General features: G+C 31.4%; 1 protein-coding gene across 1 annotated transcript in view; it reads left to right on the top strand.

The window, feature by feature from the left end:
* Window positions 1-4735: 4735 nt before the first annotated feature.
* Window positions 4736-17506, top strand: part of LOC149418588 (uncharacterized) — a 49466-nt gene continuing 36695 nt past the window's right edge. The window contains exon 1 of the mRNA XM_089638585.1: window positions 4736-5085. The gene's annotated coding sequence lies outside the window, so the exon portion shown is untranslated. The remainder of the gene's footprint in view (window positions 5086-17506) is intronic.

Raw genomic sequence — 17506 nt, forward strand, 5'->3', positions numbered from 1 at the left:
CTCTTTTATGGCTATCCGATGTTTTATTTACAATGATATCTATGTAGAGGTACCTAATTTACACATTTTTATGAATATCATCTAAGTTACCTGCGAGAAATGTTAAAATCGTTAAAACTACACACATGAAGCTTTGAAAATAATGGTCTTTCAATCTGAATTTAAATTTGGATTATAAACGTTTCTTTGAATTTGGATAAATCTATCTGAAAATATCATACAAGATTGACAGCAAAAAAAACATTAAAACATCAGTCAAATTAACAATAATAATAATAAATATTTCATCATATTCCTGTTTTGTAACAAATAGTGTTAGTGACATCTTCGCTGGGATCTCCTGTGCTGAGGATTTCATTTACATATAATTAATAAGTAGGATTGTTAATACGAAGTAATTATAAACATACAACACGAAGTGTTTTAGTGCATTTGAGTGGTTTCGGTTTCAGTCTGTATTTGGTGTCAATATATTATCCTTTTGTGATCTCTCTATGTTTGTGTGCAACTTTTTATTTGAAATTTAAATAATTATAAGCAATAATTAGTCGCCTGAATTATCAATACAAATTGGAAATATCTCCCGAGTAAAAATAAATGCCGCCAACGGGAATTGAACCCGTACATTCTGATGTCCAGTCAGGTGCTCTGAAACACTGAGCTATGTCGGCTTTTTTCCAACCCGCCAAATAATTCAATATGTACTAGTACCTCAATCAACAATTGCTGCTTATTTTTTTTTTCACCTGTAAATATCGTAAATATATTATAATAAATATCACATTTTCGTATTTGTATCATTATACTGCACCTCGCTAACACCGGTATAAACAGAGTGAAACAATTACTGAACAGCAATTTGCTTACATTAAACGTATCAAAAACCAAACACCTAACATTCAGTTCTACTATTGCAGGGCAACCCCAAACACCTCACTACCTTATAATACATAAAATTAACTGTAACTTAGGAAATAACTCTCAATGTAAGCGTAAAGTCCTCGAGTATGTTAAATGTATTAAATATTTAAGCGTTATAATTGAAGAACCAGATTGAAAATGTAGCTAAAAGAGTGCGCAAACTGATATACATATTTATTTCATTACGGGAAATTAAAAAAAAAACAAGACTTAAAAAACATATACAGGGTTTTCCAATAAGAGGTGTTATTTTGATATTCAAATAAAAATGCCATTTTTTAATATAAATGATAAAATGTTTATTTCATTATAAAGAAAAAAGTATGCAGTTAATAGTGAAAAATAACATCAGTCAAATGAACACCACGACCACGCCTATAGGACCATATCCTTTTCATGAAATTTTCCATAACCAAATCGCAAAGTGGCTGCCTTATGTCCTCGATAGCCTCACGAATTCCATATTTGAGGTCTTGAATCGACGCTGGGCTGTTGACGTAGACCTTCTCTTTCACGTGGTATCAAAGGAAGAAGTCGCAAGGTGTTAAATCACAAGATCTCGGTGGCCAATTGTAATCACCTCTTCGAGAGATAACACGGTCCGGAAACTTTTCCCGTAAAAGATCAATGGTTTCGTTGCTTGTGTGGCACGTAGCGCCGTCTTTTTTAAAGTAAACGTTGTCCAGATCAATACCATCGAATTCCGGCCATAAAAATACATTTTATGGCCGGAATTAAATACACATAACACCTTTTATTGTAAAACCATATACTACGGGCTGTGTAACTCAATTATAACCTACGATTGCATTTGGTGGGGAAGTATTAAACCCGTTATTGAAGGCACAGAAATCTATTTTACTTGTTATTATGAAGAAACCTTTCAGATATTCGAGCGACGCTCTTTTCAAGGAATTTAATGTACTAGATGTCCGACAGTGCCATATAAAAAAAATAGTAATCCATGTTCATAAAAATAAAATACATAATGAAAACAGCCGAACACAAACATCAAACTAGAAGTAAGGGAAGAAATGTAATTTGATAATTATTTATCACGAACGCCTTTTAAGTATCTTTTTTATATATCTTTTTATGTATCTTCGTTTTAAAATACTTATTTTCTCTATTCTTAAATCCTGTATGCCTCTAGGATAACTTAAAACCTGTAAATTTGACTGTCCTAAAACGGGAAACGTTTAAAGTTCGATACCTATGTTATATCGAGCTAAATACCTTACACTCATAATTAAGTATTAAAGTTCGATACCTATGTTATATCGAGCTAAATACCTTACACTCATAATTAAGTATTTAAGTTCGATACCTATGTTATATCGAGCTAAATACCTTATACTCATAATTAAGTATTAAAGTTCGATACCTATGTTATATTGAGCTAAATACCTTACATTCATAATTAAGTATTAAAGTTCGATACCTATGTTATATCGAGCTAAATACCTTGCATTCATAATTAAGTATCAAACTTCGATACCTATGTTACATTGAGCTAAATACTTTACACTCATAATTAAGTATTAATGTTCGATACCTATGTTACATTGAGCTAAATACTTTACACTCATAATTAAGTATTAATGTTCGATACCTATGTTATATTGAGCTAAATACCTTACATTCATAATTAAGTATCAAAGTTCGATACCTATGTTACATTGAGCTAAATACCTTACACTCATAATTAAGTATTAATGTTCGATACCTATGTTATATTGAGCTAAATACTTTACACTCATAATTAAGTATTAATGTTCGATACCTATGTTATATTGAGCTAAATACATTACATACATAATTAAGTATCAAAATTTAATACCTATGTTATATTGAGCTAAATACCTTACATTCATAATTAAGTATCAAAGTTCGATACCTATGTTACATTGAGCTAAATACCTTACACTCATAATTAAGTATTAATGTTCGATACCTATGTTATATTGAGCTAAATACCTTACATACATAATTAAGTATCAAAATTTAATACCTCTGTTATATTGAGCTAAATACCTTACATTCATAATTAAGTATCAAACTTCGATACCTATGTTAAATTGAGCTAAATACTTTACACTCACAATTAAGTATTAATGTTCGATACCTATGTTACATTGAGCTAAATACTTTACACTCATAATTAAGTATTAATGTTCGATACCTATGTTATATTGAGCTAAATACATTACATACATAATTAAGTATCAAAATTTAATACCTATGTTATATTGAGCTAAATACCTTACATTCATAATTAAGTATCAAAGTTCGATACCTATGTTACATTGAGCTAAATACCTTACACTCATAATTAAGTATTAATGTTCGATACCTATGTTATATTGAGCTAAATACCTTACATACATAATTAAGTATCAAAATTTAATACCTCTGTTATATTGAGCTAAATACCTTACATTCATAATTAAGTATCAAACTTCGATACCTATGTTACATTGAGCTAAATACTTTACACTCATAATTAAGTATTAATGTTCGACACCTTTGTTACATTGAGCTAAATACTTTACACTCATAATTAAGTATTAATATTCGATACCTATGTTATATTGAGCTAAATACCTTACACTCATAATTAAGTATTAATGTTCGATACCTATGTTATATTGAGCTAAATACCTTACACTCATAATTAAGTATTAATGTTCGATACCTATGTTATATTGAGCTAAATACCTTACATACATAATTAAGTGTCAAAATTTAATACCTATGTTATATTGAGCTAAATACCTTACATTCATAATTAAGATCTTAATATTTCTCGGTTTCATCAAAGAGCCGATTCAATTGTGGTGTTCATTATTAGTTATGTGAATTCATCAAACATAAATTAGGTTTTTTTACTATAATACATCAATTTTGAATTTTCTATCAAGTTGCGCCATTTTTTGATCTGTCTTTTTCAAATAAAAAAATGTTTTATCTTATAATATGCTCAAAATACCATGTCTTTAGGTACTTGTCTCTAACGGTGTAAACTTGTCTATAATACGAAATAAAATCTCTTCCGTTTTGTCAGCCTAGCCAAGCACGTTGTTTCATTCAGTACCTAATTAATGTTATATTATTAACAGTTTTTACTATGGATTGAACGACTAACGACTACGCCAAATCGCGATTGGGTAAGACCGTAATTTATTTAGTATTGTAACTGCTGTAATGTCAACTAATTTCAGAGAAATACGTGTATGTTCGCGTGTGTGTAAGTGACTGCCACCAAATTTTGATACAATGAATTTTTATTGACAAGAAGTCTATTTGCCGAATTTGAGCTCGGTTGGATGTCGGAAAGTGGGTTAATTTCCACCTCCAAGATTTGTTTATTTATTGTTTTGGTGTTTAATTCGTAGAACTCCATTAAATTTTTTAAATAAATTTAAAATAAATCAATTGCATTAATTCATTCACGATTACAAAAGTGAAATTCAAATAGATGTATTTAAAAAGGAAATCGATAGAAAATGTACTCACGTTAAAGGAAATAGAGTTGCAATTTAATTTTTTACGTTTTGAAGCATAGACTTCGTAATATTTTTTGCAAGAATTAGCTCGCTAGTATGGGGGAATCCGTTTAAAAACACGATACTTGAACGACTTTTCCTCAAACTACGAAACTAATAATTGATTGAAATACGGATACTACGGTCAACAGGTTGAATGTATTTGGACGCCCCCGCCAGTGAAGGTAGCGGGTGTATTGCAGGTTGCAACTTTGGAAGCCTTCTTGGCCCGGCCTACCACCCGCTCGGTCAGTTCTTCAGACGACGTCGCGAGCGCACGACGCGTGGACAAACAACAAACCCGACTGCTGACTTAGATCATGCAATCAATTCAATTACATAAATAATCATCTATTTATAGTTTTTCATTCAGTGAAATCATTATCTAAAAGTGATGCCTTCAACAGAATCCGAGGGCAGTTTTTTTAGGGTTGGTTTCCGTATCCCCATCGACTTTCTATGAAGTTTTGCGAAATATTAATATTTTTTTCGATTCCGACATTTTAAGAATAAACATTTTTCGATCGACTATTCAGATAGTGAAGTGTTGTGATTTTTTTTTACAATTGAGTGACATTTGAATTTGATATTACTTAAATATTAAATATTCTCATGTTCGGTGAGTTATATACATATATATTTACATCTATTTATCTGCTTACTTAACTATTATAAACCAATATACGTATTATATTTTTATGAGTTAAATCCAAAGGTATTTTTAAACTGTCTTATTTGTCAGTGTGACTATGCATTCGGTAGGCGAAACAGCTGTCATGCAGGGATGTGACGATATGACTAAAACCAGCAAAAAATATTAACCACCTCCCAGGCGTCGAGGTTTGAATTCTACAATAATAATAATAAATAACCTATTCTTGAAAAAACATACTTTTCTACTCTTAATAATTATTTTTCTATCTTTATGTTAGTTTATCTTTTACTTTAATTAGGTTATTGTACGAATTTTAATAGAAACTTTCTGTTTCTTAGAATTTTTTGATTTTCTTGCATTTTTTATACACTAGTACCTACCTAAATCTCTTTTATTAAAATTAAAACTTGGTAAAAATAAGAAAATTCTTCATAGGTTTTGTGTAATTAAAAAAACTGAAATTGACACTGAAATAGACCACTGAATTATTAAATATTTAGTAGGAGGAATTCAAATAATGTCAAGTTCCTTCCAATAAAACATTTAAATTCTTTAAATAAACTAACATAAAAAAGATCATTACTTCTCCTCTTCTATTGAATTGTTTTTTGAGGTGTTGTGACTCATTTACCCATGATATCACATACTGACCTAAATTCTCTCATATTTTCTTTTTTTAAAGAAATTTAAACTTTTCATTTTAATACAATAACAATATGAAATCTGAGGCTTCAAAAATATCTTTTCAGTTTATTACAATAACAATATGAAATCTGAGGATTCAATAATATCTTTCGTGTTTAAAATAATTTCAATGGCTCGATTCATTCATGAGTGATTTTATAGCTTTTTAATTCATGGCAGTTGTTATTAGCTATTCATTTCACAAAGATGATTTGTTATGGTCGGTGGACGCGATAATTTAAATAATAAGGCGATTATGTTTAAAATGTGAATGTACGTAAAAATCTAGTTCGTTCGTTAGTGCAATAAGTCACTATATTAATAACTTGCCAAAACTTTTCATCAAAAGCGAATCTTGATTATGAAATAACAGACTTATGTTGCCCGGGATTTTAAAAAAACGTATATTTATTTGTAAACAATATCTTGCAAATGTAATGTGAAATAGTTTGATCGACTTGTTATGTAGATATTTTTAAAAAATTCCGTAAAATTGTCTTAAAAACCTACTGTGAAAATTAAAAACAATGTTTTGTATTTACTAAACAATGAGAATACTTTTGGTAGCGATAGACAACAACATTGTTGCCATAGAATAGGTTTTTCTATAAAAATAGTATTATTGTGATAACTTTCAATGCATAGCTAGATTTTATCGACTTGTTGCTTTGATATTTTACAAAATATAGTTGCGTTATCTAAATATATTAAGTACGTAGGTACCTATAAAAATAACTATTTATTAAATTAGAATGACAGTCCATTATTATGTTCTTCGAATTACCAATATATTCCAATTTGGTTCCAACAGTAAAACAAATTACAGTCAGTATATTTAAACATGATGTTGTTTAAATATATATGTATTTTTTTGTATGAAAAATTTACAGCTTGGGGATGCTTCTCTAAACTACACTTCTCTAAACTGAAAGCTTCCTGACAGTCTTCATACAAAAATAGAAATTTTGCAAAAAAAAAAAATAGTTTTTTTCAACTACCTCAACGTCAGTAACGTCGCATTTTTTCATCTTACAAGTCTAGCTCACTATCCACGGACCGCCACTGGTAGACAGTTAATTAAAATAATTATTGTGAACGATGAATGATACGTTTTGGGTCACGATATAAATTAATGACTTAATATATTATTTCAACGGGTGACCGTTTTAAATCTCTTTTGATATTAAGGCGATACACTACGTAGTAATTCAAAATCATGTGTTTTTGGTTTGAAAATTTGGTCGCCTAGAAATGTTTTAGATGCTTTATTTAAATACTGCGAGTAGAATACATCTTGGCCTTTATATGGCCGTATTTTTTAGATAAATCTTTTTATAAGCTCAGAAAAAAATAATGGATAAGGCCCGTCAAAACTGCTTTAAAGTTCAAAATCTCCTACTTACGAACCCATTTTCGGTTATGATTTTATTGTATAATGTGGAAAATTAAGTTATTTATAAAATGATCGGATTTTTTTTTATATTTATGCCTGAACATCCACAAAATAAAATAAAAGGCACTTTTTGGCCATGTTTTTTTCTTGCATAAATCAAAACAGGCGCATGGTGTTAAGCGGGAATTTAAACCTTATCGCCATCTACGTAAGGGGTGTTATTGATAGCGGCTCGATTTAAAATATTACACTACGTAGTGCATCGCCTTAAGATATATATTTGCAGCAATCAGGTTTGGTCTATGTTCTTATTAATAATTGATTATTCTTCACACATTACCAACGTCCGTAAATAAAATACTAAATTCCTTTTCATATTTCAACGAAGCAGTTCTTTTGCCGATTTCTCTCATGTGTATGTTATACGCGCGAAATGTATTGTTTTATATCAATAGTTCGAATACCAACTACCGTACGCATGCGACGATTCCAAACTCACTATTATGCTATCTTCGTATCCATCCTAATATAAAATTAATTTATCCGACGTTTCATCATTACGGTTCATACTGTTCACAAACCTTTTTTAAAGGAAATATCTGGTAAATTGGTTCTACAAAATGATCGCTTAATCTTCCATCCCGCAGTCATTTCCAATAAAGAATTCAAGATGAGATGAAAACAGTGGTCCAGATAGCTAGCATCGCGGTAAATAACACAGTGTCGCTTCGCGCGGCTTCACGACTCCAGGAGCGGACTAACGAAATGTAATCTGGGCTATTATACAGGGTTTTCCAATAAGAGGTGTTATTTTGAATAGCCCGCTATTTCGGTAGATGATACTTTTAAAGCTGTCATTTTTTAACATTTGACAAGTAAAAACTACGCCATTAATAAAAATGGAACGACATACGCTTCAACAACGCATTGAACTTATTAAAATTCATTTGAGTGAATCAAATGCAAATCATCTTGAGTGATGAGGCCCATTTCCACCTCGGTGGCTTCGTCAACAAGCAAAATTGTCGCATCTGGGGCTCAAAAAACCCAAGAGTTATTGTTGAAAAGCCTCTTTATCTTCAACGTGTGACCGTTTGGTGCGGTTTATGGTCCGGCGGAGTCATTGGACCTTACTTTTTCGAAAATGAGGCTGGAGCAACAGTTACGGTGAATGGATTGCGCTATCGAGAGATGATTAAAGATTTTTTATGACCGGAATTAGATGATATTGATCTGGACAACGTATACTTTCAACAAGACGGCGCTACGTGCTACACAAACAACGAAACCATTGATCTTTTACGATTGAATATCAAAATAACACCTCTTATTGGAAAACCCTGTATAATAATAATATTGTAATTTTAAGAAAAACAAACAGATTAAAGAAGAAGATAATGTTAGTAATAACAAGACAGATAAATAAAAATTGGATATGTTTTTCCTAGACACTATCTAGGACCTAGGTTATAAACCAATTATTTTAAAACTTAGTAATCATTCAAATAGATGATAATATATGTGACAAATTATTTGCAAGATAATATTGTTAATTCAGAATTTGAAATTCTAAAAAATTGACGTGTGATAATTGGTTAAAGGCGTTGTTCCAGTAAGACAGAGATCCTGGGTTCGATTCCCAGTTGACCGCAACCTTTTTTATTTTTATTTTTATAAGCAATAATTGTTCGCCTGAAACACTCATCCACATTGAAAAAATCTCCTGATAAAAAATACATGACGCCAACGGGACTCGAACCCGTGTCCATTCGATTTCCGGTCGAAAGCTCTGACCACTGAGTTATGGGGGCTTATTTCTTACCCGAGAAAATATTCAATATATGCTAGTGTTTCATTCAACAATTACTGCTTTTTACATTTTGGCGTTGGCGTTGGCGTCATGTATTTTTTATCAGGAGATTTTTTCAATGTGGATGAGTGTTTCAGGCGAACAATTATTGCTTATAAAAATAATTGTTATCCTTTGTGCTATGCATAAATAAAATCTTGTCTTTAAAACATTAATTTATCAAAAAAAAAAAAAAAAAAAATTTTTCTCTGTCATGTTCTCTTTCATGTATCGTATATATACTAGGCTCTTTTGACTCCTAGTTCACTTCTGTTAAAGCGCATGTGTGCCAGTCACTAGGCACAGCCAGCTACTTGTACTGGTAGGAATCTCTTGAACCAAATCCGGTAGAAAACATCGTTTTATAGATCGAAAAGGCCCGCGTATCATATCGATAAACACGCAAAATTTAGGCTTTCCGCTTAGTACATCTGCGGTGAAGACTTTCTTTATGGCCCTTCGAATTAGCGGCCAAATTCTTATGAAAATATCACGAATTCTAATCTCAACCTAATGTATAAATCACAAAATAATTGAACAAACAGCCACAAATCTATCATAATATAAACAATTTCCTATCAACTTACATTTTTTAGTTTTCGATAAATATCCCATTTAATCATAAAAATAGGAAAAAAAAAACAAAAATACGATGTGGGCGTGTTTTATAATCCAAAAGACACTCTTTACTTAAATTTACTGAAATTTGTTTTATCATCATTATGCTACATTCAATTTGATCAAATGGAATGGCGATATACGATGTCAGGTAGTGTAAGAGAGACCGAGTGAAATGAGTTCCATTCAAATCTACGTGAAAGGCGTTTTTCGTTTGTTATTCAGCGCGTTTAAGGAATATTTCTTAACAATTCCCGAATACTTCAGAGAGCCGAATATAAAATAGATGATAAAACATGGATATCGCAAAAAGTGTATTTTTGTTAGTCTAGCAGATATGTATTTTAGATTTATTTACTAACACAGAGCAAATATTCAATCATACATTAAAACACTACTAAACTACATTTTTGAAAAAAAAATGTAGTTTGTCAAAATTTCATAATTCGATAAGCATACAAACACAAGAACACAAGCTTTGGCAACCACAAACACAAGGCAATAAAAGCATTCAATAATCTTTCACTCGATATAAAAAAACGAGGCAAATAAAAAAATCAGATAAAAACAAAAGAAGGCAATATTACAAAAATAATGATAACGTATATACATAATACACAACACCACTACTATACACACATTATTGTGTACAACCGTAACTCATAGAAGGTATCAATTATCAATTTGTTAATTTTTTTCATTATTGTAAAATGAGGGCCTCAGCACGTGTTTTAGAATATGCAAAGTATTGTATCTATTAAAAACTAAAATAATAATTTAATCAGATTGAATCAATTAATTAAGATTGAATATTTTTCCTTTACATACTTCGTAAAAGATTCATATCGTAATCAACAAATTTGAACATCTTCAATAAACGAAAACGAGCACACTCAATAAAAATTAAAATTTGATTATTAAATGAGATCACAAAAGTATATGCGTGGTAGACCATGTGGAAACGAGGAGATCTGAAAATAATGCAAGGCCGATGTGAAGATTAATAAATGGTTTTGAAGATTAATAAATGGTTTTGACATGTAAAGCGGAGGGACGGAGAAAAGAAAATCAGAAGAATGATATGACGCGCAAGTGGATGGATGAAAAAAATATTTATTTCGAGAAGTCTCAGAAATAAACCCTAACGAAAACATTTTCAGTAGAAACCGAAGTGAGAGATATTATCACATAACCATAATGGGGCTGACAGATTACGCTATACGCATCATGGCATCATGGAAATATATAGCGCGCTTATAGCGTGGTCTGTCACAGGCTTTACACGAGACACTTATGGTTATTTGGTATTAATGGTTTCAGGACGGAATTAAATAGGAGTGATACATTATCTATCCTGCTAGAATCACACATAACCAAAACGACACCTACCGAAATTATTTAAAAAAATGTAACCTGACCTAACAGTATTATTTGAGATTTTCACGGCCAAAAGTATTATAGTGATTTATTTTTGGGGTATTATGCCGTGTTGCGTTACCTTCTTCTTTAGCCAACATTTCGGACAGCATTGCAGTGTTGGCTATTATGGCCGAAACGTTGGCTAAAGAAGGAGGTAGCGCAACACGGCATAATATCCCAAAAACAAATCACTATAATATAACATTGTTTTTTTTTTAAATTATGAAATTTATTTTTTGGTAGGTGTAACTCTCTCCATGCTCAACTTCGTAATGTTAAGTGTAATATAGGTAGGTAAGTGAAATTCACCCTCACTGTGTAATTTCGTCTTGAACACCTTTAATGTTATAATATTGTGCTGTAAACAAACATTTTATTTTTGAAATGTAATTCCAATAAAAAAGTGAAAACACCAAAAAGTTTTTGGCAATCGTAATCGGATTGATTATACATATTTACGTATGTTTATAGTCACCAATTACAAAACAGTCCTACTGTTATTTGGCTCAAAATTATTAATTATTATTTGGACATGTTTTATCCGCATTCTTACGTAATTGTTGCACTTTCTAAATCGAATTCCCAGATTAAATTATAAGCATTTTTATTAACACTGTTTTTCGAGAGGTAACTTTCAATCATTTATACATATCAATGATCACGCTAATGGTGAGTGATGATAGATGATTAACCAGTTATAAGTACTAACAATCTCAATTGAATCCAGGAGGCCTACGCCATATTTTGGGCCACTGTGTGGAGGATTTTTTTTAGATTTCTGCGAAAGTAAAGCGTATGATAATTGGGTAGGAATCTAGGGATTAGTGTATCCAGGAGTGACGGAGATATGGATATATCCCTCCCACTACGGCGCAAGGCAATGGGTCTAGAGACCAGTTGGAGAAGTCAAGGGGTCTCCCCAAACCAACCTCTATCGATCTGTCACGCCGTGCAACTTGTAGGCAGGTGCATCCTGAACACACCCACCCGATGAACTCGGGCACTCCTGCTAAAACACCAAACGTAGCGAACCACTTTTGGTGACCTATGGCAGAGGTGTTGGTTATCTAATAAATGGTTCCCGGGAGACAGTACCCAAACTCGCCTTCAAAATTCATAACATTGATCTACACAATTGTGATTAAAAATATACAGGGTTTTCCAATAAGAGGTGTTATTTTGAATAGCCCGATATTTCGGTAGATGTTACTTTTGAAGCTGTCATTTTTTGACATCTGACTATTAGAAACAACGCATTGAAATTATTAAAATTCACTATTATTATTTATTAGAATTCCATCGAAAAATCATCTTGAGTGATGAGTCCCATTTCCACTTCGGTGGCTTCGTCAACAAGCAAAATTGTCGCATCTGGGGCTCGGAAAACCCAAGATTTATTGTTGAAAAGCCTCTCTATCCGCAACGTGTGACTGTTTGGTGCGGTTTATGGTCCGGCGAAGTCATTGGACCTTACTTTTTCTAAAATAAGGCTGGAGCAACAGTTAAGGTGAATGGATTGCGCTATCGAGAGATGATTAATGAATTTTTATGGCCGGAATTGGATGGTATTGATCTGGACAACGTTTACTTTCAACAAGACGGCGCTACGTGCCACACAAGCAACGAAACCATTGATCTTTTACGGGAAAAGTTTCTTTGAATATCAAAATAACACCTCTTATTGGAAAACCCTGTACAAATGACATAAAACTTTTTGTAGGTAAGTGGGTATTTAGAGATATACATGTACAAGCTGATAAAATACATTCGTTTGTTGGAAGCTATTTGCAAATATTCCACATACCTTATTAAGTATTACCTTCAAATTGAGTTTGATTTCATTATTCTATTTCAACAGCAGATAGTACACTGCCATGCATGCTTGATAATATGTTTAGTTTTAATTTATTCTAAAGTTTCGTAAATTAGACACAACCCAGCGAACATTACATAGATGTGAAATTTTTTTGCAGTCCGAAAGAAAAATCTGACTGACATCTTTTGGCGAGATCTCTTTTATATTATATTTATAGAATAACCATTTCTAGATAAGCATGGTCCACATTTAAATGAATGTGGTAGTTTAAAAAAATATCTATGTATTTAATTCAGGCAATTAATTAATCACAATATCAAATGCCTGAACGCTGACAGAGCATCTAGCGGTAGATGCATGGGTATATCGTTCGCATACCTACATTTGGATTTAGTTTCGTAATTTATATACAAATTAACATTTTGATATGAATTTACATTCTCATGGCCACAACTGTCATTGCGTTTGAGTTTTTGGGTATTATTGCGCATCGCACTTCCTCTTCCTTGAGCCAACGTTTCAGACAACCTTGCAGAATCAGTCATTAGGGCAGATGTGTTGAAAAGTGTGTTAATTTGAATAGAAAGCATTATTCTTTTCACTAAAATCTGCACATCAGTCCTGAAATTTTAGCTAAATGAGAAGGAAGTTCAACACGAAAATGCATTTAATTTTTATTTTATGTTAATAATTGGCTTCTATGTTAATAGAGGTGAAAATTACTGTAATAAATGTTAAGTAATGGATGGCGAAAACTTGGAAAAGGTTAATAACATGAAGTACATCTACTCGGGAGTAATTATTGGATCAAAAATATCTCTTGAAGAAAATGCCGATTGTATTGCCAAAAAATGGCTAAGAAAGTGACTTCCCTTGGAAGAATTAGGAAAAATTTCGATAAAAAAAAACAAGTTTAATAATTTATAAAACAATTGCTGCACCATACACTTTATGTTAACTCTTGTTTTTCTAGTATTCTCTATCTTAGTTTTGTATATAGTTTTAAAAAACACTAAATAATCCAGAATACAGCACTAAGACAAATTTCGAATAGTAATAAATATAAACCAATACAGAAAAGCTTAAGGAAATAGATTTAATGAGTGTTAAATAAAGAATTTTCTCTAACGTTTCAATTTTGAACTACAATAAATAATTTTCTATGACGTTTTAATTTTGATCTACAACAAAGAATTTTCTATGACGTTTTAATTTTGATCTACAATAAAGAATTTTCTATGACGTTTTGATTATGATCTACAATAAAGAATTTTCCATGACGTTTTAATTTTGATCTACAATAAAGAATTTAACAATTTACTACCAACTTGCTTTAGAGACAAACCAAAATACTATAAGACTTCCACAAACACCACACAAGACAGAAAAAAAACACCAGACTAAAAAAATGAACATAACAAAATCACAGAATGTTTACTGTATAAAGGAATCCAAATGTAAAGCATAGTTCATAGTGAAATTAAGAATGTACCTAGTTTAAAAAAATTCAAACAAAAGGTGAAAATTGTGTAGGTTATAAGTTTTAGAAGCGTAAGTTAAAATACAAATTGTACCAATGTTTATAGTTGAAAAAATGTAGTGGATCTATTTTAAGGCCCCGTAGTAAGCGTTCAAAGATGGTTTAAAAGGGAGAGATGTAAATACGAATGTTAGAGGGAGCGCGCTTATATAAAAAAAACGATAATAATGAAGGGAAATGGTGAAAATATTTAATAAAACACGACTCTTTTAAAATAGAGCAAAAATATCTCGTCAAATGCTTTAGTTGCATTTAAAGATACAATGTGAATTTTTCCATGCCTATAACATATTAAATAACAAAACAAAACGTGTTTTTAATAATTTTCGGAGTTTACTTTGCGATTTTTTTCTATCGAGGGTATTTCATATAATTAACATTTCGAGATAACAAATATATAGATATTATCTTAAAATATAACATATATATTTTTTTAAACATAAAAACTTAAAGAATTGATGAGAAACTTTTTATAAATCGGTAGAAATTATGAATACGAGGGCTTATTAAGTGATTCTTAAATATAGATAATATTATGTGTGCTCAAGAACCTACACTATATTTTTATAGGTTGTTGCGTACACTTATGTTATATCCGGATCCATTACAAACTACTCTGTCAATACTGTAGACTGGGCCTTATATGGGCAGTACCTACATGGGTACGTCTATTGAACTCTCTTGTTACTAAAAGGTAAACGCGTCTCTCGATTCTTGACGAAGTCATTCCACTCGAACAACGAGTGGGTCGAACGTTTTGACGTTTGGCGTATGTAAGTACAGGGTTTTCCAATAAGAGGTGTTATTTTGATATTCAATCGTAAAAGATCAATGGTTTCGTTGTTTGTGTGGCACGTAGCGCCGACTTGTTGAAAGTAAACGCTGTCCAGATCAATACCATCCGATTCCGTCCATAAAAAATCATTAATCATCTCTCGATAGCGCAATCCATTCACCGTAACTGTTGCTCCAGCCTCATTTTCGAAAAAGTAAGGTCCATTGACTCCGCCGGACCATAAACCGCACTAAAAAGTCACACGTTGAAGATAAAGAGGCTTTTCAACAATAACTCTTGGGTTTTCCGAGCCCCAGATGCGACAATTTTGCTTGTTGACGAAGCCACCGAGGTGGAAATGGGCCTCATCACTAAAGATGATTTGCATTTGATTCACTCAAGTGAATTTTAATAATTTTAATGCGTTGTGGAAGCGTGTATCGTTCCATTTTTATCAATGACGTAGTCTTTACTTGTCGAATGTCAAAAAATGACAGCTTCAAAAGTAACATATACTGAAATAGCGGGCTATTCAAAATAACACCTCTTATTGGAAAACCCTGTATATACCTTCGACGAGACTCAAGAATAAGAATGTCGACCAATGTATGTACTTTTGACAGCGATGCAGGGATAACTCGATAGACGGCATTATTGTGTGATTTATTGATTTATTCTCACGTGGCTATGAAAAAACCTCACCGACTAGTTGGTCAACACACATACAAAACATGTGAAGCCGTTATAGAGTCAATGACAGGTAAACAGAGTCTGGTTAAATTACACCGACATAGTTTTAAACAACGCTTATATTTATTATAACGTATAATAAATGAGTAAAGTCGTTTCTACAAACAAACTGTAAACTATTAATATTTTATTTTATTGTTAACCTTCACGAATTATTTTACATGAATATATACCTTCTTCACAGGTGTATAGATCGCGCAATTATGTTGATCCAAACAATACAAACTTAGAATTGTGTGTATTGGTGCATATGTATAGACTTCTAGTTTCGATAATCATGTCCTAGCCAAACGCCACTGAGTAACAGAATGTATGTCTTTTTTACGCCTGTTTACTTTTTTTTCCAGAAATACATTACAAGTATACAGAACATCACCTAACTTGAATATTATAGAACTTTTTAGTTTTAGGTACCTAACAGTTATCGACTAACAATTTTGAACTTGCTGTAAGCAAGCAATGCATCCGTGTGAGTTGGGTTCGACTCAACTCTTGACGCATAACTCCATTCATAGTTATTTTAAAATGTGGGTTATTCACAATTAACTCGAACAAATAATCGATTTTTTTATACACACACCCCTTAAGAGGAAGCCACAATAAAAAAATGTGTATAATCTTTATATAACCTTATATCGTAGGTAATAGGCGTTAAAATCACTTGACAAACGGAGTCTAGAAACGTTCGATTTCAAGCAAAAAACTGGTTTTTATTTATTTTGTAAATAATTTTATAAGAAAGCAAAAAAGTTAATCAAGCGAAACTGTCACAGATAATCTTAGCTATAATACTGTATTTTTTTAAGTTATTTCATTTATGCGTTCATACATTTCCATTGAAAAAAAAAATTGTAGTTTGCATTTATATTTTTTATTGAGTAATTTATTTTTTATTTGTATTCTACTCAAGCGAAGCGATAGAAAAACCTTCAATTTATATAAAGCATTTTTTAAAAATTCATAATGTACACCAATTCGTTATAAAGATTAATCAAAATAGTGATTTGGCATTAAGCTTCGCCTGAAGATACGATTTAACTGAACCGTTTTCAATGGACTTATGTTTATTTAGCTATTTTATTGGTACGAGCATATTCTTTGAATGGCTGTCATTTTCATAAGCTTTTCTGCATTTTTTTCGATTAGAATGAATATAACGTGTCTTGTATTTTTATAATGTTATTACACTAACCTCAAATTTTCTGGGACGCGTAAATCTACAGTTATTTTTAAATCATATTTAAATCATACGGTAATTGCTGAGCTAACAGAGATTTCAATTTTTTTATACACAATACAATAGCAGCATACAAAACCAAAATCTATTTAAAATTATTCTATTGCACGTTTCTAGATTTTCAAAGGATAGAGGAATTAATATTTATTAATTAATTAGACGGATCTATTAGAAAACTATAGGTACCTACTATTTAAATACACGAAACTGTAATATTGAAATGACTTCTAATGTTCGGAAACGATTTTTAAGTTATTCAGCATTTTTAAACTTATTTTTAAAGCGGCACAATTGTTTAAAAAAC

The sequence above is a fragment of the Hesperophylax consimilis genome, chromosome 13, assembly GCF_061612785.1.
Source record: "Hesperophylax consimilis isolate HC1 chromosome 13, BYU_Hcon_1.0, whole genome shotgun sequence".
Classification (NCBI taxonomy): Eukaryota; Metazoa; Arthropoda; class Insecta; order Trichoptera; family Limnephilidae; genus Hesperophylax; species Hesperophylax consimilis.